We start from the raw sequence: 22,952 nt of genomic DNA, 5'->3' as shown, positions 1-22,952 counted from the left end.
GCTGAGTGGTCCATGTGCTTCTAGAGCTGCCCTGACTTCAGTCTGGCTGGCTGTGTGATGTCAGATTGGACACTGTCCCTCTCTGGGCCTCATTTAGCAGCCTGCCTGTCTTGTCAGGATGGTTGTAACTGGAGCCCAGGGTAGAGCTGGATGGCAGGGTTCTGGGACCTGGGCTGGCCATTCTGACTTTGATTTGTCCTTCACAGCTGCTGGGGTTGTTCCTGTCCATATGTCTGTGCCGGTACATTCATTCTGAAGATTACAGCAAGGTCCCCAAGTACTGAGGCTGCTGACGTCCCCACTGTCCTGTGTTTCTCCACCCTCAGTCTCCCACAGGGCCTCTACAGCTTTCCCACATGAGCCGTGCTCCATCTACTACTGAGGCCTCTGGCCCACCCTGGGAAGGTTGTAGGAACTTTCTGGGCCTGGGTCCTTCTCCCTGCCTTTCTGCCACCAATATGGGGCCCTTACTGTCCTGTAGCTCTTCCTCCTACTGCCTGGAATATTTTTAACAGCTTGAAATGGCTCCCAGTATTACTGTACACAGGATAGCTGGGTCCCCACCCTGAAGTCATATTATAACAATATAATATTAAAAACCAGGGAGGGTGGGCTAGCACCCATGGCTGCCCAGGGAAAGGCCACAGGAAAGGTTAGTGGTTTCCCCACTGTGACACTTTCTTTATGGGTTTTCGATGTTTCTGTGGGAGACAGGGTAGGCAGTTCTTGTACACACTTGGAATACTCCCCCCAAGCTCAGTTCAGCAGGGAACTGAACGGAGAGGCTGCCTGGGGGACTGGCCCAGGTAGCCTCCAGTGAGCTTTTCCTTGGTGAGGGACCTGACAGCTTAGGGGCATGGGTCCCTCAGGTCTGGCATAAGACCCTGAGTTGTCTGGACAAGAGAAGGAGGATCTGGACTGGTATTTCTTGGCAGCTGTCCCCTGTCCCCTGGGCTAAGGGTGGGTGAGGCTGTGCCTTGCAGGGTGGGGGAGGGTTTCCATATGCTCATCTCTGAAATCAACTATTAAAGGAGGATTTGTAACAATCCAGCCTGAAGAGGTCGTGTCCTGAACTATGGGGTGGAGAGGATGTGTGGGTGGGGGTGGAGAGGATGTGGGGTGACAGCAGGGAGCCATTCGATGAACCTCAAAGCATGACATTGGGTTCCTTGTTACAGCTGATGCCAGTTCATACTCGCTGTCCTTCCTCCTCAGAGACCTGGGTACAGGTGCTTAGAAGGGGGCTGTAGAGAGCCAGGAAGCCACAGTCTGCGTGGCTTCTTTCTGGAACATCAGGTTTCTGTTAAGACTCACAGAAGGAAACTTTTTCATAATAGGCAAGGCCAGTAGAATGTGCAGACTTAGGGCTTTTTGACATGGACTATCCCTCACGGCCTCTGCACACTTAGCCCAGGAGAACTCAGAGCTACATGACGTGATGGAAGTACCCACACAGGAGCAGACAGAGGATGGGAGGGACGGCCAGTGGGTACTTCCCCCACTCCCCTGTGGGGCCCTGGAGGACTGGGAAGGCCTTCCTTCCCTCCTAGTGAGTGGCTCTCTAGGCTGTGGAGGAGTATGCTTCAACAGTACCCACCAGGGGGCGCTGCTGCCCCATTTTCGGAGCCCGGGGAATCAATGGTTCTTGTTTACTCTCAGTCAGTGGGGACACCTAAGAAGATGCAAACTCCAGAGCTCAAGAGCAGTGTGGGAGGGGGCTGGGACTGGGCTGGGGCTGAGGTGGGACTGAGGCTGCAGAGCTGGAGGACACAAGGAGTCTGCATTCGTGCAAATCAAGGAGTGATTCCTGAGTTGAGTTGATTTAGATTAACAGGATCTGGTGAGACTGAGCCACGGTGTGAGCCAAAGAGGTTAAGAATGAATAGAACTCAGCCAGAGAGCCTGCTCCTGGAACAGAAGACGGTCAAGAGACTTTCTGTGGTCCGAGGCCATCTGTGTAAGCTCACTGCTAGGCCCACCATGGCAACCTGCACCAGGCTAGGGCCCCAGGAAGCCTGGGTTCCCTGAGAATCAGCCACTAGGACTTGTCCCTCTCTTCTTCCTCTTCCTCCTCCTCTTCCTCCCCTTCCTCCTCTTCGTTCTCTTCCTTCTCTTCTTCCTCTTCCTCCTCTTCCTCCTCCTCTTCCTCCTCTTCCTCCTCCTCCAAGTCAGTGGTTTAGCCATGCAATGTGGGGCCCTGTCTAAGACCTGAAATGAGCACTTACCATGTTCCAGGGCTGGTATCTCTGAGTAATGCTGGCCTAGCTTTTTCCATTGATCACTTCTGCTGCCCTAGAAAGTGTCATATTAAAATATAAAGCTGGACATTGTGGCACACCTTTTAATTCCAGCACTCAAGAGGCAGAGGCAAGAAAATCTCTGAGCTTGAAACCAAAGTGGTCTACATAGCAAGTTCCAAGACAGCTAGGGCTACATGGTGAGATTCTGTCTCAAAAAACAAAACAAACAGAAGCCCTAAAATGTTACGAGAATAATTATATCTTTGAAGAATTGTGTGCTGAGTGGCCCATTAGGTAGCAAATGCGTACAGCATACCTAGACTACTCTACACAGCTACGTCCTCAGCAGACATCATCAATCAATCACCAATCCCATTTTCTTGGCCTAGGCACTCTCTGGACATACTTAATGGTCTTTATCACTCATTGTGGCCTTAGCCTCCTAAGGATGACCTGGGAAGCCAGTGTCTAATGCAATGGATCCCAATTTTACTCAGCTGTTAGTATTGAAATAGCATGTGCTCGGAGCCCGGTTTCACAGATACTGAGGAGCCTGAGGTGAATAGCTCCGCCTACCGCCTGAGCTGGGGGCATGGGGCAGGGGCTTTTGATGGAGTTGTTGCATAGTGGAGTCATACCAAGAACATCTAGCCTTGTCCCCTGTAACAGGTGAAAGAAGGCTCATCAGGAGTGTCTGGGGCCTGTGTCCTGCCCACTGGCCATTCTGTAAGAGAGCATGCAGGGCAGGGTGTTAGTTCCACCAGCACACCTTCAGTCCTGAGCTGCATGTGTCAGGGACCTACATCAGATGTGGAGAACTGAGCAGAGTGTTAAGCTGGTCTCAGGTCTGTGTGGGGCCTGGAAAGCATCTTATCAATTTAGGGGCCTCTGGGAGATTGGGGGTAGCCCATCCCACTCAGAGAAAGAGCCACTGATGCCATGACAAGGAACTGACTCAACTTGGGAGGCTACAGGACCCTGAGCACGGCTCTCAGTTCTCGGGGTGGGAGGTGTTCTCTTTACCCCTGAAGCTTTGGATTTAGTAGGGTAGTGTGAGGCCCTCAGTGGGGTGCTTGCAACCCCAGTCAGAGGATGTACCCGTTTCCCTTGACTCCACCCATCCTACAGTTCCCCAGGCTGAACAGACCAGTCCAGTCTGTGGGAGATGGGACATAGCAGTTGCTAGGGTCTGTGGGGTTACTGGAGGGTAGCTGCCAGGTAGGCAGAGTGTTCCTCCCCACAGTGCTTGTGGGAAGGAAGGGGTTCCATGTTGGAGTCTTTGCCAGGAATCCCTTGGTCCCCTAAGGTTGGAGTCAGTACTTAGGGTGAATCTCTTGCTCCCTGCTGCAATCTCTCCTTGGCCTGAGTATAGGGAAAGTGTAGGTACTGAACTAGGGAGCTAAGACAACCCCCATGCCCATTCCACCTACGCAAGTACACACAAGGGCGTGGCAGCTGTCAGCTCGCAGGGACCTGAGAGCTACTGTAGATTATGGTAGGCTCTACAGTGAAAAACACTAAAGAGTAGGCCTAGGTCGCAGGAGAGGGGTTCAGTCCAGGCCGGTAGCTCTTACCTACCTGTTCTATCTAAAGCCTGGTGAGATGATAGGCACAGACAATGACCAATCTAGGATTGGCTCTTGTATATAACCCATATACAAGGAGGGAGATGCAGGGGCTGAGAGAGAGTGTTGGGGGAAATTCAGTAGCCAGTACAGAGTTATTTCAGTTTCACTAACTGCTGAAGTGGGAAAGAGTTGCTCTAGATACCAGGCCAGGGTATGTGTGTGCACACACCACACTTGTGTGCCAGGCCGTGGATTCCACAAGGGTTTAGTCTTTCCTCGACTAGGTGAAGTCACAGCCCGCCTCCCTGCAGACCAAGCTGTGGATGGGGGTGGAGATTCCTCCAGATGCTGCTCAGTTCCCAGATTGCTCTAGTTTAGGGGTTCTTCAGGCAGTCACTCTCATAAAGGGATGACGGGGTGCCTGTAGGACATAGGCCCTGGGCTGTCTCCCTGGCTGGCACTTCTTGCCCCAGGAGTGTCTGGCTGTTCTTTAGGGGTTTTCCAAACCCATGAACTAAGGTGAATCCATTCATCCCATGAGTGCTTTCTTGAAACTAATAGAGTTTTGAGTCTCTTAAGAATATAGTCACTGGGCTTGCAAGATGTCTCCACACATAAACGCTGCGACTGAACAAAGATGCAATCCCATGTTTGATCCCTGGGAACTCACACAGCCGTAGAAAGTGTAAATTCCATAAAGTTGAACTCTGGCATTAAATATGCCACCTTGTGTGCGTGCCCCTACACACTGATAATACATTTTATGTTAAAAAACAAAACCCACAGGAGCTGGAAGCTGGCTTAGTGCTTAAGAGAACTGGCTGCTCCTGCAGTTGTCCACAGTCTGTGCTGATGCAGGAAGCCGTATTGATGTCTGTGGCTTGTGACGCCACGGAGGACCCGTGCCTGTACCCTATGCAGCCAATGGCCATGCCGATGTCATGAGCCAGGCTGCCACCTGGGACTATGTCGAAGTCCAGGGTCCCTGCCGCTGCTGACTATAAAAAGCAACATAGCTACTTTTGCAGTGGTTGTTCACTGTGGACTCACAGTTGAGAGAGAGAGAGAGAGAGGGACATAGAAGGCTTCTGTGCCAACCCCTACCTCCCACCCTAAAAAGTAACAGCCTAGGCAGGAAGCCATAGAAGAGAACCCTTAAAAATTGGGATAAAGGTGCTGGAGTGTAGCTCTCCACAACTGATGGCTTCTGGTGGTGTGCAGATGGGCAAGGGCTCAGTTTTCTTTAAGCAGCTGGCCACCGGGAGTTTGACCATGTTCCAGTGAGTATGTGGGCAACACAAATTGGACTTGGTGTTTGTTTTTTTTCTTCTTCTATTTGGGGGGAGGTCATAAGGTTGGGGAGCAGACCTGGGAGCACTGGGAAGTGAGTGTGATCTGAGTGCACTCTCGATGTGAGGTTCTCAAATAATCAATAAAAATATCTTGGGGGAGGGGGAGAAGCACTGGCTGCTCTTTTCGATCCACACCGTGGCTCACACTGTCTGCAGTTCTAGTATCAAGGGATCCAGTGCCACCTTCTGGCTTCTGAGGGCACTGCACATATAAGATGCAGAGACATACATGCAGGCAAAACACACGTAAAAATAATAAAATAAATGTAAACCTCGGTGCTGTGAGATGGTGCAGGGCTGTAGAGTGACAGCATCTGCCTAGCAGGAAGCCCTGGGCCCATTCCCAGCATGCCACAAAATAACAAACCACAGAAGCAAAAAGCCCTACCCCAGCCCACATGGCCCCGTCCTGACATGCACACCCAGGCAAGCACATGCACACATGTCACAAGTGTGTGACAGGCACAGCCACCCGCATGAACAAAGATATACCTCAGCATGCAGCTGCCAAACGCTGTGAGCACAGGCTAAGCCAAGTGCACAGTGGGACACCCCAGGCCATCCTGGGGAAGGAAATAGAAGAATGGAGAATAGCGACAAGCAGGAAGCATAAGTTATGCCGTCCCCATACTGAAATCAAGTCAGTTAGGTCAAAAGAGCCCCCGTTCCCAGAGCTCACAGGAAAAGCAGATTCGTTTTGCTTGGGTCTTGTGAGGAAAACAGCTGTAACCCAGTGTGACTGAGGGAGCGCATGAGGTCCCACACATGCTTCCCAGGAACCCCATGGCCAGCCTTAGCACCAGTGGCTCATCTCCTGCAAGTGGCCCTCCCATGACTGGATAAGGTCTACAAGGAGAAGATGGAGCTGTGGACCTTCATGAGATGGAGTCCTGGCCCCAGAGGCAAAGGCTTCTGATGGAACAGAGCTCTCTTCCCCATGTCACCTCACATGGCTCGGGCAACAGCCTATATCTGGAGCAGGATAGACCTTTCTGCAAGATGCTAGGGAGAAAGAACAGCTAAAGTCTGAAGCCCAGGGCTGGGGTGGATGGAAGCTAGGGACTGGAGAAGCCATGATTTGGTATTTGATAGCCCTATGCCCACCATCCCAGCTAGACTGACTCCTGGTAACTGGAACTCAGGGTCACTGCCCCTTTCTTGAGGCCTCAAGTCCAGCGGGAATTAAAGACCTCGTTCAGATAAAGAGCGGAGAGGCTAGGCCTTTCCTGAGGCAGCACACCTAGTAAGGTCCAGCTCTCCGTCCATGGACCGGGGCAGTAACTGTTGCTAGGCGCCTACTTGTGACCAGCCTGGAGGAAACCCCAGCTCATCCAGAAGAGCGGGGTCCAGGAAGCTGTTGAACTCACAGTCTGGTGGAGCCAAGGACACGAGGAGGAATACAAACACAAACTAGGAAGTGCCCTTGTGTTGGGGACAAATAAGGCAGCATTGGGAATTAAAACTATCCTTCCCTGATTGTAAGTGTGCATGATAAATGGAAGAGGCCAGTCCCTGGACTGGCTGCTGTCACCTGACTGCCCCGTGGCCTAGGACATTTCAGGCTACTCTATCAAGATGGGGATGGGGGAGCATGCACCAATCAAAATGTGAATGCAAATGAGGCACTTCCTACGCTTCCCCAGCTCCCTGCCCCCATTCCCAGCTGGCTCCTGATTTGGGCCCCCCCTCTGTGCACCTGGCAGGAAGACCTTCCTCAAGAGGCCGGGGGAACTGTCTGCAGCTTGATGGGCGGAACTGCTTAGCTCAGGAGGGGTTAGGATAATGCTTTACTTATCCAGCAACTAGGGACAAGGGTCATCCAGGAGTGCTGTATAGACATCCTGCTTCTGAGGATTGGAGCTTGGGGTTGACTGATGAGGGATGGTGTCAGCGGGTCCCCACCACTGCACTGGGGGTTGCTCATGTCTGTCCTGTGACATTCCCTGCTTTCCACCTCCTATGGAGGAAGGCACTAGAAGGGCTCTACTGGCAGTGGAGAGAAAGGGCAGAGAGGGTAGACTAGAGGGTAGAGAGGGTAGTCTCAGGGTAGACTGTGGGGCGTCTACCCTGCGGGTCAGGTACCTGGTTTTACCCTGTGTCAGGTACTGTGCTCAGCTGTTGGCAAAAGTTGACAGTTCTGCATTTCCGGTCAGCACAATGACTCTGGTCAGCTCCTCTGGGGCTTGACTGGGCTTGTGACTTGATTTGGGTATCAGGATATGGGGAAGAGACAGTGTGCCAACCCTAAGCCAGAGTCTCAAATGGTTGTGAACACACTTGCATGCACACACACGCATGTACACACACATACAGAGACAGAGTCAGACAGAGACATGGTGACAGAGATATCACACACACATGCACAGAGAGAGAGAGAGAGAGAGAGAGAGAGAGAGAGAGAGAGAGCGAGCACACTATAGGCATTGCTATATGGAACCTAGGTCATTATGATAGAAGATTAGAGGTAAGGTACCCATCACCCAGTCCAGGCAACAACATCCCACCCCCACAGAGCTACCAGCTCACGCACAGCCACTTGTGGCTAAGCACAGGTACAAGTGAGAGCCAGCAGAGCCTGCAGCTAATCCGCATAAACTGTGGTTCTTTTTGTGCCTAGAACTGGAATGTGAATTACTCCACCTTGGTCACGAACCAATCTGATGGTGACCTCACACAACACATGACTGACAGTAGCTTCTGAGCCCTGACAGAGGGGACCTATCTCAGCCTTGTAGGCACATCCTCTCAGTTAATAGAAAGGCAGATGGAGGCAGGGGGCCATGGTCCAGGGCAAGACTGGGGGACAGAGGCAGCATGGAGCCGAGGCGCCCATCCTAACAGACTCACTGTCTGTCTCCTTCCTGACAAGCCTTAATGTCAGCGGTGTGGGAGTGGATGCATTCTGGACACGGGAGCTGACGTCATTTGGAGTGCTCTCAGCCTCCCGCTCCCCAGCCACTCCGAGTCACCTCCCGCACTCCAGTGGCCAGCCTGGGCCTCTAATGCTGTGGGGAAAGCATGGGAGACACAGGGCCATTTGCTCCCTTTCCCACCTCCTATTTGATAGCAGGTTATCTATCCAGGGCTCATTGCTAGAATGGTCTTTATTAGCTTTTAATCTTTCTAGCAGAGCAGGGAGGTAAAGGAGAGAATTGACACAGGGTCTTACTGTGTAGCCCTGGCTGGCCTGAAACTAGCCATGTAATCCAGGCTGGCCTCACATTGGTGTGATCATCCTGCCTCTGCCTCCACATGGTACAGGCTTGTAGGACGCAGCACCAGACCCAGCTCCTTCTTTAGTGATGACTTTGCTGTGTTCCGAATATGTGCCACGCCCACTCTCATTCCCCGAGGTCCTCCCAGCCAGGCTGGGCGGGTTAGGATCGCTCTGCTTTACAAGTAAGAAAAGGGATGCTCCAGAGAGGTACAGACCCCTCTTAACGAAAGCGGCTATCCCAGGCTCTACCTGCAGCTTGGCTGAGTTCAGGGAGGTGTCTTTCCCCCGGTCATCATAGCTATGGCTTTTGAAAAAGACATTGTAGCTCCAATGTAGCTCGTGTGGTACAGCTTGCCTGGCCCTGGGTGGGATTCCCAGTGCTGTATAAGCTGGATGTGATGGCATATGCCTGTGGGAAAGAGGCAGGAAGAGCAGATATGTAACATTATGATTGCCTACATAGCAAGTTCAAGGCTAGCCTGGGCTACAAGAAACCCTGTGTCAGATAGGTAGGTAGGTAGATAGGTAGGTAGGTACATACATACATACATACATACATACATACATACATACATACATACATACATACATACATGCATGCATAGATACATACATACATCATAGATACATAGGTACATAGACAGACAGATAAACTTCCCCAGACTGTGCGTTGCGGTTAGGTGGCTGGAAGGCTGAGAGGAGAAGACGCTGCTGGACAGGGTCTCCTGACCTCAAGTGCCAGCTGGCCATCTGTGAAACTGCTGACTTGCAGGGTGGCACAGAGAGCTTCATGGCTGAGGAAGAGTGAGAAGTAGCCGATGCTCCAGCCTGCCAGCTGGAAGGAGCACACAGAGCGATCCTTCATTCCCTCTGCATGCCAGCTCGCTGCTCAGCTGCTCTCACTGCCACCTTCCACCACAGGCCCTAGGTACCAGCCCTTCCTTCCTGCCTCAACGATTACCAGTGGGAGATGCAGAGGGTGTCCAGGCTGCCTTCACTTTCCAGGTGATCACATCGAGAGAGAGAGAGAGAGAGAGAGAGAGAGAGAGAGAGAGAGAGAGAGACTAGGGGGGTGGTACTTAACCCTTAACCTCTAAGGATCCAGAGTGCCTACCCCGAGTGTCTAGCCAATTAAAGCCCCTGCCCAAGGTGCCCTGCCAATAAGAATCTGGCCTCTGTCCCTGGGGCATTGTACCAGGGCAGGAAAGAGGTGCAGAGAGGAGGCTGGGAGCTTGAGGATTTTCTAAGTACTGAGGGAAGTCCCAGTCACATATTGTCACCTTACCCTGGGATGCTGGGGCCTTTGGGTAGTGTAGAGCCTTCAGCTAAGCCACTGTACTCTTGACCTTCGTTCCTGTTTCATTTCATTTTTGAGACAGCCTCTTACTATTTAGCCCAGGCTGGCCTAGAACTTTGTTACACATCTAGGCTGCTCTCAAATCCTCCGTAACAATCTTCCTTCTTCAGCCTTTGAGTGCTGGGATTAGAGATGTGAGCAACCCCCCCCCCCAACCCACACACACCCAGCCACCTTATCTTTAAACTCCCAAGCATGGTATGCAGCAGGCACTCCCAGTGTGAGCTATGCACACTGCTGTAGTTACTCCCCATGACACCTTAATCTACTCCTGAACAGTTCCGGGCAACCTTCACTTCTTATAGATGAGAGACAGCAAGGTTGCACAGCTCAGTAAGTACCCACAGACTGTGAGCTTAGCCATCCTGACCCCCTTTCAGCGTCTAAGCCTTGTGCCTGCCAGTCTCCCTTCCCCAACAGGCCACATTTGTAAATGAGCAGACAGTGCTCAAGTCTTGCTTCCTGCCAGCCTGGGCCACATGTCAGACCCTGGCTCCATAGCAATCTTCCTCAATTTCATTCTTACAGATTAGCCTTGAGGAGCTCCTGTCTACCCCTGAGTATACAAGCAGCCTGGCCTGGCCTCCCTGTGGTGAGTGCCTTCAGTCTGTCTGCTCAGTGGGCCAAGGGTTCAAATCCAAGCTCTGTTCTGCATATTGGTTTCTCCTTTCAAAACTGGGCCTAGCCCTGGCCCTGCCCTGCAGGGCTACCACAGGACACTGTGAGTTCCTGAGGCTGTTGGACAAGAAAGGTCTAGAAGAGTGGCTCAGGGCAAAGCCAGTCAATCATGCTCTCCTCATGCCTTGCCCTGGAGGTTTGTACTCTCTGCTGGAATCTAGATTCCCTGGAGGCTAAAAGGGCTTGTGGTTTGCATTATGCCGTGTCCGGAGCTTGTAGCACAGGGACTGACATGTGGTGAGCATTTAATACATGTTGTAGAATTAAGGAAAGGAAGGAGGGAAGGGGTGAGGGGGAGGGAGGGAGGGAGGAAGGAAATGTGTCCCAGAGTGAAATAAGGTGCTTCAGAAAAGGCAGAGGCAGCAGGGAATTCTTGTGGAATAGTCCTGTACTTGACCTAATCACCCTTCAGCCTCTTCTTAGAGATCTGTGTCCTTGACTGAGAGGTTCAGGGAGTGCAGCCTTTAATAAGCACCCATCGGTATAGGCACACAGGTGACTTTAAGACATGCCACCATATGGATCTGGTGGCTTGGGCCCATAAATTCAGCTAGTCTAGTTAGAGGCTAAGGCAGGGGGATTATAGGTTCAAGGTCAGCCTGGAAAACTTGGTAAGACTATCTCAAAATAAAATATATGTATCTTTAAAATGTTTAAATGGATAAGGGTTATGTAGCTCAGTGGTAGAACAATTGCCTGGCATGTGAGAGGCCCTGGGTTCTGTCCACTCGAGGCTTGGTGCCGGCCTGCCCTCCTGCCTGAGTGGGAGGCTAGGAGAGAGACCTGGAGGGCTTCTGAAGGATGTGTCATGGAGGGTCAGCCTTGAGGAGAGGTGCCAGTCTGCCAGGGAATGAAGAGATAGAGGAGAGGGAGGTTCAGAGTCTTGTGTATTGGGGTACCCCAAGGGAAACCCTAAACCAGGTCCAGCAGAGGGCAACACTTTCCAAACTAACCCAGCTTAGAACAGAATCATGACCTGTGGCCAGCCCAGGTCTGCCATGCAGAAGGCCTCTGAGGTTTAGCGAGACAGCTGGTCGGCTAAGCCACAGATGGAGTTACAGTCTTAGAGCTCGAATTCAGTGAAGGTCTCTTGGGACTGCAGAAAGGAAAGAGGCTGCCTATGTGGAAGTGGCAGAGGAAAGTGTTAGAGAGGTGTTAGAGCATTAGACATCCCTTATAAACCTGAGTGTCATGAAGTACAGCATCTAAGAAAACTTCTCCAAAGTGTGTGTGTGTGTGTGTGTGTGTGTGTGTGTCTGTGTGTGTCTGTGTGTCTGTGTATCCGTGTGTGTGCACACGCGTGCGTGTGTGCGCACGCGTGCGCGTGTGCAAGGTGTACCCATGAGCCTGAGTCTATATGTGTGTCACATGGCTCTTGAATCTGTGCAGAAATATTGATACTTCTGTGTGATGAGTGCCCGGCACAGCCCCAACCTAAGTAGATGCTTAGCAATCAAGAATGTCCAGTGCACTGCACAGAACCATCCAGCTCTTGGGTCTGGAGGACTCACTGAGAGCCTCTGGGCTCTGTACTGGATCACTCTCACTCCTAGCTCATGAACAGAGGGGACAGAGACCACAGCTGCTCTGCACTGACAAGGGTTTCCAAGGGTAAGGAGCAATATCTCTTCTCCCTGGAGGTGAAGAGACTTCTGGGATCCATTCCTGCAAGTGAGCTCAAAGCAGGAGGAATAGAAGCTAGTTGCTGAGGAAGAGAGTTCAGAGGTGTGGGCGGGCGAGGGGACAATGAGCATCTTTATATTGTGATTGCTGGCGGGGCTTGAGTCAGGGCAGTGAGCTTAGTTTCAAGGGCAGCACACAGGGCACAGACCAGGCATCACCACTAGAACCTGACCATGCGATGGGCTGGCAATCCTGAATAAAGGAATTCATCAAGGAGAGTGGGGCATCAATGAGAAAGCCGGGCTCTGAGGATGCTCCCAAGTTCCAGCAATGCTGGGACTCCTTTAGGGCTCGGCGACCCTGAAGGAAGAACATAGCTGCTGGCCGACAAGAGGCCACATGGTACAGGAGACCCAGAGAAGTCTGGGCTGAGAGACTTCGTAGTGAGTTCTGGGAGCAGACGTATGGGGTCCGTGGCTAGCAAAGAGGAAAGGAAGGATGGCCAGAAGGATGTCTATGTTGGGGGAGCTGGGGTACCCCCCAGGAAGTGACTAGTGTCCAGCCCCATGAAGAGGGAGTCACATGAGTACCTGTCCCTCTGTTGGATTTGGTCAGGTTTCCCCATGGACTGTGGAAGATGACAGCATGTGTTGTCAGCAGGTTGAGGATATGGTGGAATGGACAGATCTGGTACTTATTTGCAACATCTAAAAGATCCAGGGCCAGAAAGTGGCTCCAAAGGGAGGGTGGACTAGGATCCCCAGGGGCATGTTAGAGTACAAGACATGGATGGTTTTCTGTGGCTCAAAGATGAGCCTGGCCTACCAAGCTGTTTCCCCAAACACAGCTCCTCCTCCTCTTCCCCTCTTCTTCCTCCTTCTTTCTCCTCCTCCCCTTCCTCTCCTCTCCTTCCTCCTCCCCTTCCTCCTCCCTTTCCTCCACCTCTTCCTCTTCCTCCTCTTCAACCTCCTCTTCCTCCCTTTCCTTTCTCCCCCTCTGCCCCACTCACTGTCTTCCTCTTCTTCCTTTTCCTCTCCCCCCTCCTTCTCCTGCTCCTGCTGTCTCCCACCCATAACCCTAGGGTTGCATCGTCAAACATATTTGAGGGCACTACAACAGACCACGTGCAGGGTGGCTGTGGGAAGCTCGAGGGTGGGAGGAGAAGCTCCTGGGAGGTCACACGTGATCCTCAGTGTGACTACAGCTCAATATTTCTAGGCCATGAGGAACTGTGTGAGCCTTCCCCCCTGCTACCAGTGTCCTCAGGAAGAGGAGCTAATGCATGTATAAGGCCATCACTTCAGATGGATGCCTGAAGAGGACAGCAGAGGCAGCAAGTACTAGCACTATACCCATTCCCTGGGACCAGTCAGACTGTTTTCATCGTCAGTCAGTGTTGGTGACTGAGAGCAACCTGACACATTTGGTCATCTCACAGTGATCAGAAGCATCTTGGGACTGCTGACCTCCACCCTGAGCAGGGATGAGAACTTCCCAAGGTGGACTGATGAGGTGACAGACACTGGAAAGCAGCTCGATGTTCCCTAGCTGCTTGCTGGTCCAGCTTACCCAACACAAACCAACTCAGTGATGACACGTGAGTGCCTTTCCAGCCAGTGTGCACTCCTAGGGTCCAGGGCCAGATACATGATCTTCCTATTCCACTGACCTTGCATTTTCCGAGGAGGTGGCTTGAGGGTCAGGGGTAGCCCAAGATCTCAGACAGAAGGAGCTTTCAGCCCATCTTTCCTGGCATCTCCATATGTCAATCATGTAAATCAGTTAGACAGTCTTTGAGGCCATGAGGGAATGAACCAACAGACTGTCAGACAGTCAGACAGTCAGTCGGGCATCGATTAGAATATGGCTGGCCACTAGCCTTGCCAGTCAGGCAGTCAGACAGTCTGAGTATCACTCTCTACATAGCATGATCTGGTCACCTTTCTCCAGAGTCCCCTCCTGAGATACCAGGGGGATGTCCTCTCTGGAGCATCCCCCTCACCCCTCACTCAAGAGGCTCTTAGGGTCTGAGGTAGTCCTGGCTGGTTGCCCAGCCATGTCTGAGGATTCGGACTTGGCAGCCTCCTGCCTGAAGTTTACGAACTGCCCCTCCTCCTCCCTCCCCCTCCCAAGGTGGGAACCCAGGCTCTGCCAAAGAATTACTAAGCTATGGTGACGTCATGTTTCTCTGTCCCCACCGCCCTTATAGCTTACCCTTCACTCTTGGCTGACCCTGTGAGGATGACACATCCCATGTGGGGGAGGGGCCATCCCTTCCCTAGGGCATTCGCAGAAGGTCTCCTCTCTCAGCTCAGCACATGCAGACCAAGGGCTGCCTCCTTCTAGTGGAGTAGCTAGGCTCCAGCCATCATATCCAGTCCAAATGCAAAGTCAGATGCCTTCACTTACCAGCTGAATGGCTGGATGGGAGAGGTTACCTCCTGAACTCGTGTAACAGGGAGCAGCAATAGGTCCTTACTGAGTGGGTTCCAGACTGACAGGAGGAGCCTAGCTTCTGCCTCTATTTGTACATGGACCCCTCTGTTTACTTTGATTGCCTGTGAGATGCTCACTCCTGCCTTCTCACTGCTGTCCTGCTCACTTAAGGGAAAAGACCATTCAGTAATATGCTTACCATACAAGGTCAGCATTGTCTTCCAGGGACCATCAAGGCCATCCCCTATTGTGGGGTACAAATTGGGAGGGGGTCCCAGGATTCCACATGAAAACTCCCAGCATCATCCCACGCCCTCAATATGGTCAACAACTCCCACCCCAACTCCCAATGTGAGCTCTTCTTCTTCTCAGCCAAAAACATTTGTGGGTAGAGGTTTATGGAGGATCAGCCTCAGAATTTAACCAGGCTATTCACCTCACCCGCTGCCTCCTGGAGTCTGAGAGCACGGAGTTCAGAGCCTAGAGGGCTGTCTGCCTGCAGAAGTCTGCCTCCATTTGAGCAGGAGGCCAGAACAGGAGTGGTCCCTGCTGGAGGGCTCTGTCCACATCCCCATGGGATGACCACTGGGCTGCCCTACAGCTGCCGCTTCTCTCAGGTGTGCTGGCCAGAAGTCTGCTGCAGCAAGGCCTGTCACAGAGCAAACACTGTTCTCACCAACAGCACCAAGAGTAGAATCTGAGGGTACTCGGCTCCCCAACATGGGGGGTCTGTTAGGGAGCACACCCACAAAGTAGCCTGGCATAGGGGTTTCTCACAAGGCTGTCCCCTTCATGTAAGGGCAGCTGACGAACAGCCCACCACACTAAGGGGAACTGATCACGGGAAGGGGAAGCAAGCATGTGGAAGCACAAGTCAGCCTGAGGTAAGCATACTTAGCATGGATGTGGCCACTGGACCATGAGCTTGGCAGAGATGCCAGGAGCATGTGGTCCGTCGTTGGTAACACTCAAATGTGACTTTCAGAATAACACTTTTTTAAAAAGTTAGGAAAATGAAACAAAGAGGGTTAACTAAACCTCAGGGGTAGAGTGCTTGTCTACCATGCGTGAGGCCCTGGGTTCAATCCCTGGTACTGGGGGAAAAGAAAATAATGAAACCAGAAATAGTTCCTCTGGAAGAATATAGCATTAAAGATTCTCACAGAAAGTGTGTCAAGAAATATGATATCCTGCTAAAAAAAATAAATCATAAAACACACAGAGAAAATAGTCCAAACGAACGCAGAAGAAGCATGGGTAGCAGAAGCAGACCAGGGGCAATGAACGGCATTGTGATTAGATTCAGAGGCAGAATTGGCAGAGTCGTGGGGGTTTTTTGAGACACGTTTCACACAGCCCAGGCTGACCTTGAACTCTTGTTCCTTGTGCTTCCACCTCCCCTGTGCTGTGATTACAAGTGCGCACCCCTGTGCCCAGCTCAGGGTGTTCTTGAAAAAAGAAATGAGAGACTTGAAAAATGAGTACTTAACAAGGGGTCACATGAACAAAATGGCTTAGGGAACTGAGCTCTGGGGATAAAATCTGGGGACTCAGAATGCGGGTCAAAGGAACAGGAACAAAGCTGTCCTGACCATGGGTCCAAGAGAAAGGATGGGTGAAGTAAGGTGGGGCTAAGGAGACAGCAGGGAGGGCCCAGGGAGAAAATGATACCTGAAGAGGTGACAACTGGCAGATTTTGAACATTGAAGAAAAGCATAAGACCTTAGATCCAGAAAACACAACACTTCTTAAAACAGGTCACCCAGTCAGCACTCTGGCGGCAGAAGCAGGAGGATACCTATGAGCTTGAGGCCAGCCTGATCTACCTGGTAAGTTCCAGACCAGCCAGGCCTAAGCAGTGAGGCAATCTCAAAACAAAAGCCAACCAACCAATTAAAAAACAAAACAACAAAGAACGAAAACTGGGGCTGGAGAGACATCTCAGCAGTTAGAACAGTAAGTGTTGTTCCAAGGGATCCAGGTTCAATTCCCAGCACCCATGTAACAGCTCACAATTGTCCATAACTCCAGTTCCAGGGATCCAACACACTCGCACAGACACACATGGCAGACACCTGTGGTGGTTTGAATAAGAATGGCCCCCATAGGCCCACAGATTTGAATGCTTGGTCACCAGGGAGTGGTGATATTTGAAAGGATTAGAAGGTATAGCTTTGGAACAACTGTGTCACTTGGGGGATGAACTTTGAGACTGTCAAAAGTCTATTCCAGGCCCAGCATCCCTCTTCCTGCTGTCTGCAGAGCCAGACGTAGAACTTTTAGCTGTCTTTCCTGCACCATGTCTGCTTATATGGTGCAGTGATCCCCACCATAATGTCAATGAACTTCACCTCTGAAACTGCAACCCCAACTAAATGCTTTTCTTTATAAAGGTTGCTATGGTCATGGTGTCTCTTCACAGCAATAGACAACATCAGTGCACATAAAATAAAATTAATTCTTGAAAGAGAAAAGAAAAAGGAAAAGGACAGAAAGTCTTAAACAAACAAGCAGACAAACATCAACGAAACTGCATCTACACATGTGGATGTGTGCACACATCACAGCCCAATGAGCAACAGTCAAGACAGAGCTGGTGGGAGTGGCCAGAACTACCTGCCTCATCACCCAACAGCCAGTAGGCAGTGGCTCCTTAACAGCTTAGTCCAATCCATAAGACAGGGGAGTGGTGTTTTAACATATCAGAAACTGGTGTGGCTAAAAGAACATAACTGTTAATCTAGAAGCTTCTATCTCATGAACCCAGGTTTATGGTATAAAGGTGTAGTGAGAAGGAGACTGACAGGTACTCTGAGGACGTAGCTATCCTCCATAAGGCCAAGGGCGAGACCAGGATGCCCATAGTCCTGATCTACTTATCATGGCATTGGGCATTCCAGCCAAGGCAATCAAGTAAGAGGAAATGAGAGACTCTAGACTGAAAAGGAGGAAGATGGCTGTATGTGTAGATGTCCCCTTGACACTGTCAGAAAATCCTAAGGATTAGCTTAGAACTAATAGACTGTGCTCCAGGCACTCGGACAGCAGCAGCTCTGTAGCTGAGAGTGCTGACTATGCCTGCAGAGGGCTTGGGTTCAACTCCCAGTACCCACATGGTGGCTCACCTGTAACTCCAACCTCAGGGGATCTGCTGCCATCTCCTGGCCTCCACTGTTAACTGATGCAAGCAGTATGAGTGTGTGTGTGTGTGTGTGTGTGTGTGTGTGTGTGTGTGTGTGTGTGTACACATGAATAAAAATAACATATTAAAAAGTATTACTAGGCCAGGTGTCAGCGGTGCACTCTTTTAATCCCAGCACTCAGGAGGCAGAGGCAGGTGCATCTCTGTGAGTTTAAGGCCAGCCTGGTCTACAGAGAGAATTCCAGGACAGCCAGTGCCACACATGTCTCAAATAAAATAAAATAAAACAAAAAGAACTAACAATTACTTTTTATATCTTTTTCATAAATCATGTCTGTCATCCTACCTTTGTTTCTTTATTATCCCCTGGCCTTTAGCCTTCCTTGCTCTCTTTTCTATGTGCTTTGACGTTCCGACATGCACACTTATTTACACATCTATATATATTATTGGCTAGATTCTGCATATGAGGGAAAATATGTGGTTTGTTTCTGAGATTATGTGACTCACTTAATTCCTGAAAAATTAATGGTGGACAGCAAGGTTGATTCCAGTTCTTTGCTGTTGGGAAGATGGCAGCCACAAGCAGGAGGCTGTAAATACCTCTGTTAGGGACCTGTGTTCTCTGGGCATAGTGTTCCTCTAGCTCTGAGTCTGCTTTTTGGGTTTTGTTGTTGTTTTGTTTTGTTTTGTTTTGTTTTGTTTTGTTTTGTTTTGTGGTAGTTACGGATAAGTCCAAAATTACATTTGCTAGTGAGAGTGTAAAATACAATGTGAAGTGTTACAGCTTCCATTCCAAATGGCTATTCTAACTGTTTAGATACTCATTGAGGAATATAGACTTTGAGTTGACTCTGATGTGTGATGTTTTTACATTTGCTAGTCTTTTATAATAAAGTTTAAAAGTCTTTAAAAAGAGTCAACAAACATGTTCATCAAGGATGCCGGGGCTAAGATCAGTGTACAACCCCCCTCTTGTTTCTCTAGCACTAACCCTGATGGACTTAAGATAACAGCACCATTTTCAGTGGCATCAAAATGAGTAAAATACTCAGGAATACAGTTAACAAAAGAAAGGCAAAGATTTCTTCCTAAAACCATCAGTTATTGCTGACATAAATTAAGGGGAGCATAAATAGATGGAAATACCTCCTTCTCCATCCACTGGGAGATTTCACGTTGTTCAGAGGACGATACAGTCCAAATTGATTTGCACACTCAGTGCAACTCCTATCAGAATTCCAGCAGGCTGTTTTTACAGAAAGTGACAGGCTCATCCTAAAATGAATATGGAAATTTAGGGGAAAAAGAAGAACTAAAACAAACTTGAAAAAGAACAAAGTTGGAGGCTTGGCACTCCCGGAGTTTAAACCAATCATGACACTTTTAAGTAATGAAGACAATGTGTCTTTGGCAGTGCCTGGATCAATGGAACAGCACTGAGATCCTAGAAATAAACCCGACAGGAACAGAAAAGGTGCCAAGACAATTCGGTGGGCAAAGAATATTCTTTTCGACAAATGGTTCTCAAGCAACTGAGTATCAACACACAGAAGAATGGAGTCGGGCTCTTTCCTCACACTGAGTACTAAAATTATCTGAAGATCGATCACAAGCCTATATCAACCGAAAATGTTAACCCTCCTCAGAATGCATAGGAGGGAAGATGAAATCCTAAGAGGACCCTAACCCCAAAAGGATACCAAAAGGAAAAGCAGACAAAAATGTCTGTGCCGTGACAAACACTAGGAGACAGTTCAGGGGACTGCAGCTCCTGAAATATGTGTCTGCAGACACACAAGAGCTAGGGCCAGACAGCAGGGAGGGGGACCACCAAACTGACAAGGGCAGACGGGGTGATGGTTGTGTTCAGGGTGGTGTGCTGGAAGGCCAGGCAAAAGATTTGAAGATCCTTTTCTTTGACCAGGCTGTATGAATGTCTGGTGGGCACATGGGGGAGGGGATTAACATTATTAGCTATTAGGGAAATGCAAATCAACACTAATATGAGATATTACTACCTCACACCTGGTAAGATGGCTATAAAAAAGAGAGAGGAGGAGGGAAGGAAGGAGGAAGGAAGGAAGGAAGGAAGAAAATAGGGAGAAGGGAGGGAAGAGAGGTAGGAGGGTGTGGTGTTTTGAATAAGAATTGCTCCCATAGGCTCATATATTTGAATACTTGTCCCCCAGTTGGTGGAACTATTTGGGAAGGATTAGGAGGTGTGGCCCTGTTGGAGGAGGTGTGTCACTGGGGGTCGGGCTCTAATGTTTCAAAAAATACATGGTGGTTCAGTTGGCTCCCTATCTTTCCTCCTTCCTGTGGATTAGATGGAAAGCTCTCAGCTACAGATCGGGGCCATGCCTGCCCGCTGCCATGCTTCCCAGCAGGGACTCTAGCCCTTGGGAACCACCAACCCCCAGGTTAAATGCTTTCTTTTGTAAGTTGCCTTGGCCGTGGTGTTTTGTCACAGGAATAGAAAAGTGACTAAGACAGAGGAAGAGAGGAGGAAGATCAGGAAATATATTATTAGCAAAGATATAGAGAAACAGGAGTGCTCACACACTACTGGTGGTAATACAAAATTATGTAGCCACTTTGGAAAGCAGTTTGGCAATTTCTCAAAACACTAGGCAAGAATTTATCACATGATACAGCAATTGGATTCCTGGATACAAATTTCATTTAAATGAAAACACAACCACATAAACATTATGTCCTGGCTGGTTTTATGTCAACTTGACACAAGCTAGAGTCATCTGAAAGGAGAGACCCTCAATTGAGAAAATGTATCCATAAACTTGAGCTATAGGCAAGCCTGTAGGGCATTTCCTTCATTAAGTGATGGGGGAGGGCCCAGTCCACTGTGAGTGGTGCCATCCCTAGGCAGGTGGTTCTGGGTTCTATAAGGACACAGACTGAGCAAGCCATGTGAAGCAAGCCAGTAAGCAGCGCCCCTCCATGACCTCTGCATCAGCTCCTGCCTCCAGGTTTCTACCACACTTGAGTTCTTATCCTGATGCCCTTTGATGATGAACTGTGATGTAGGAGAGTAAGCCAGATAAGCCCTTTGCTCAACATCTTTATTCTTAACAGACACCTGAACACTGGTTGGAAAAATGATTAAGTAATAATAAGTGGTATATTTCATACAGTGGGAAACTATTTGTTAATAAAAGTAATATCAGGGTAGTTACATGGGACAAGATAATGAGCCTTATTTTGTTTTTATTTTGTTTTAGGCAAAGTCTCATGTAACCCAGGCTGGCCTTGAACTCATGATCTAGCTGTTGATAGCCTGGAACTCCCAATCCTCCTGCCTCTGCCTTCAGAATGCTATGATTACAGGAATGGACCACTAGAATGGACCACTGCCTCTAAAAACTGTATACTGTATGATCACACCATAGATTGTATGATTGAAACAGGGAAATCTGTAAAAAGAAAACAGAGACATTACTGGCTGTCAGGAGCTGAGAGATCCAGAAAGCGCTGTGGAGCAGCTAATGGTTCTGTAGTAGGTTGGCAGGTGATAAAAACATAGGTTGGCTATTATGTGTAAAAGTCACTGGGCCGTGCCATTTAAATGCATGGATTTCATGAATATAAAATGACAGAGAAATAAAATCATTGGCTTTTTAAGGCATTTATTTTGTTCTTCACAGAGGACAGAAACCATTTCATTTGGAAGGCCTGAGAGGCAAGAGCATGGTGGGAAAATGTAACTGTACACATGTGGTTAAGATCCAAACAATGACTGCCTACCCCACAGTCATAATGGCTGCTGAGGGGCTGCCTAATGAAGGAGAAGGGAAGTGCTGGGCGAGAGTTGCACTTAGGTTGGAAGCAGAACAGGTGGACTGAAAGTGCAGGAGCTCTTCGCACTGTTTAGTGGATAAGTAAAATGATGCTGACCTCAACCTTGTTGGGTAAGAATAGAGAGATATTCAAGACAGCAGCAAAAAGGCCGTGCAGGAAAAATAAAGCGGATAGTCATTAGGGAGTGAGGGAAATCGAGCACATGCAAACTCCGACCTTGTCTCATACTGGCGTCCAAGCCTACGAGCCCCATGGGGCAGGCGCATCTCAGTCCAGATGGCCACGACTGCTGCTAGATCACTGAGCATCACTGGTCAGCATGGCCCTCTACTCTGCTGGCTGTGCGTTCCTTTAGTGTGCTTTTCAGACAGATAAATCCATTCAATACGAATACCCAGCCCTAAGCTAGGTTTTTTTGTTTAATTTCATCATCATCATCACCATCATCATCATCATCATCATCATCATCATCATCATCACTGTTTTTAACACTAGGTCTCACCATGTGTCCCCTGTTAGCCTGGAACTTGTTATATGGACCAGGATGGCCTGGAAATCGCGGTGATCCACTTGCCTGTGTCTCTTCAGTGCAGGTTTAAAGGAGTGCATCCCCATACCTGGCCAGCTGGTTTGGTTTGATCTTTGAACCCACAAGCCTGTCTCATCTACCTGTTTCTTTTTCTAATAACATATTTTAAATTTATATTTTATTTATTTATTTATTTATTTATTTATTTATTTATTGTGTGTGTGTACGCGCGTGTATGTGTAACACGTGTACATATATTCATGCCACAGAACACATATGGAGACCAGAGAACAAATTTCTGGAGTCAGTTCTCTCAAGCCTGACCACTGGGTTTATTCCTGAAAATCCACATGGTAGGCGAGAACAGACCTTCATGGATTAGTCTTTGACTTTCACACACATGCCGTGACACAAGTGCATGTGGGTACACATGAACACACACAAATATAGAAAACACTAAATGACGAGGCAAATATTGAATAAGTTCAGCAAGTGAGATAAACATAACCCAAAAAAAAAAAACAGAAAAGCAAGAGAATAAAAGATATTCAGAAAATAAAGATGGTATTGTTTGAACCTTATTGTGATGGCTACTTTGGCTGTCGATCTAATGTACTTCTGAATTCTCTGTGAGGTATTTCCAGACGAGGCATACGGGCCTGTGAACTGAGGTGAGCCCCTGAGTAAAGGTTAGGATGAAGAGTAGGAAGGGAAAACACGGACAGGAACACACGATCTCTGCTTGGGCAGGTGCGGTTTCTGCGGCTGATCGTGACCATCAGGACCTTCAGCCTTTGAAGATACACGTGTACTGGTGGCTCTGCCGCCGCTGGTGCACTCCTTTAAACTTACTGTGTTGGAGAGGCACGGCCAAGTGGATCAAGTGTGATTTCTAGTCCAGTGGAAATACTAGTGGATTTCAGCCAAGATGGGGTGTCTCACCCACCTCATTCTGATCCTGAGGCTTCCAGCTTCTTGGCCTGAGTAACTA

At 49.4% G+C, this 22,952-nt stretch overlaps 1 protein-coding gene across 2 annotated transcripts in view; it reads left to right on the top strand.

The window, feature by feature from the left end:
- Cd82 (CD82 molecule) overlaps window positions 1–1,050 on the top strand; it is a 43,754-nt gene extending 42,704 nt beyond the window's left edge. For both annotated transcript variants that reach the window (XM_032903762.1, XM_032903761.1), the window contains exon 9: window positions 207–1,050. The gene's annotated coding sequence lies outside the window, so the exon portion shown is untranslated. The remainder of the gene's footprint in view (window positions 1–206) is intronic.
- Window positions 1,051–22,952: the final 21,902 nt, after the last annotated feature.

The sequence above is a fragment of the Rattus rattus genome, chromosome 5 (assembly GCF_011064425.1).
Source record: "Rattus rattus isolate New Zealand chromosome 5, Rrattus_CSIRO_v1, whole genome shotgun sequence".
Classification (NCBI taxonomy): Eukaryota; Metazoa; Chordata; class Mammalia; order Rodentia; family Muridae; genus Rattus; species Rattus rattus.
Note: the sequence above shows the minus strand (reverse complement) of the source record. Positions and strands in the feature narration are given on the sequence as shown.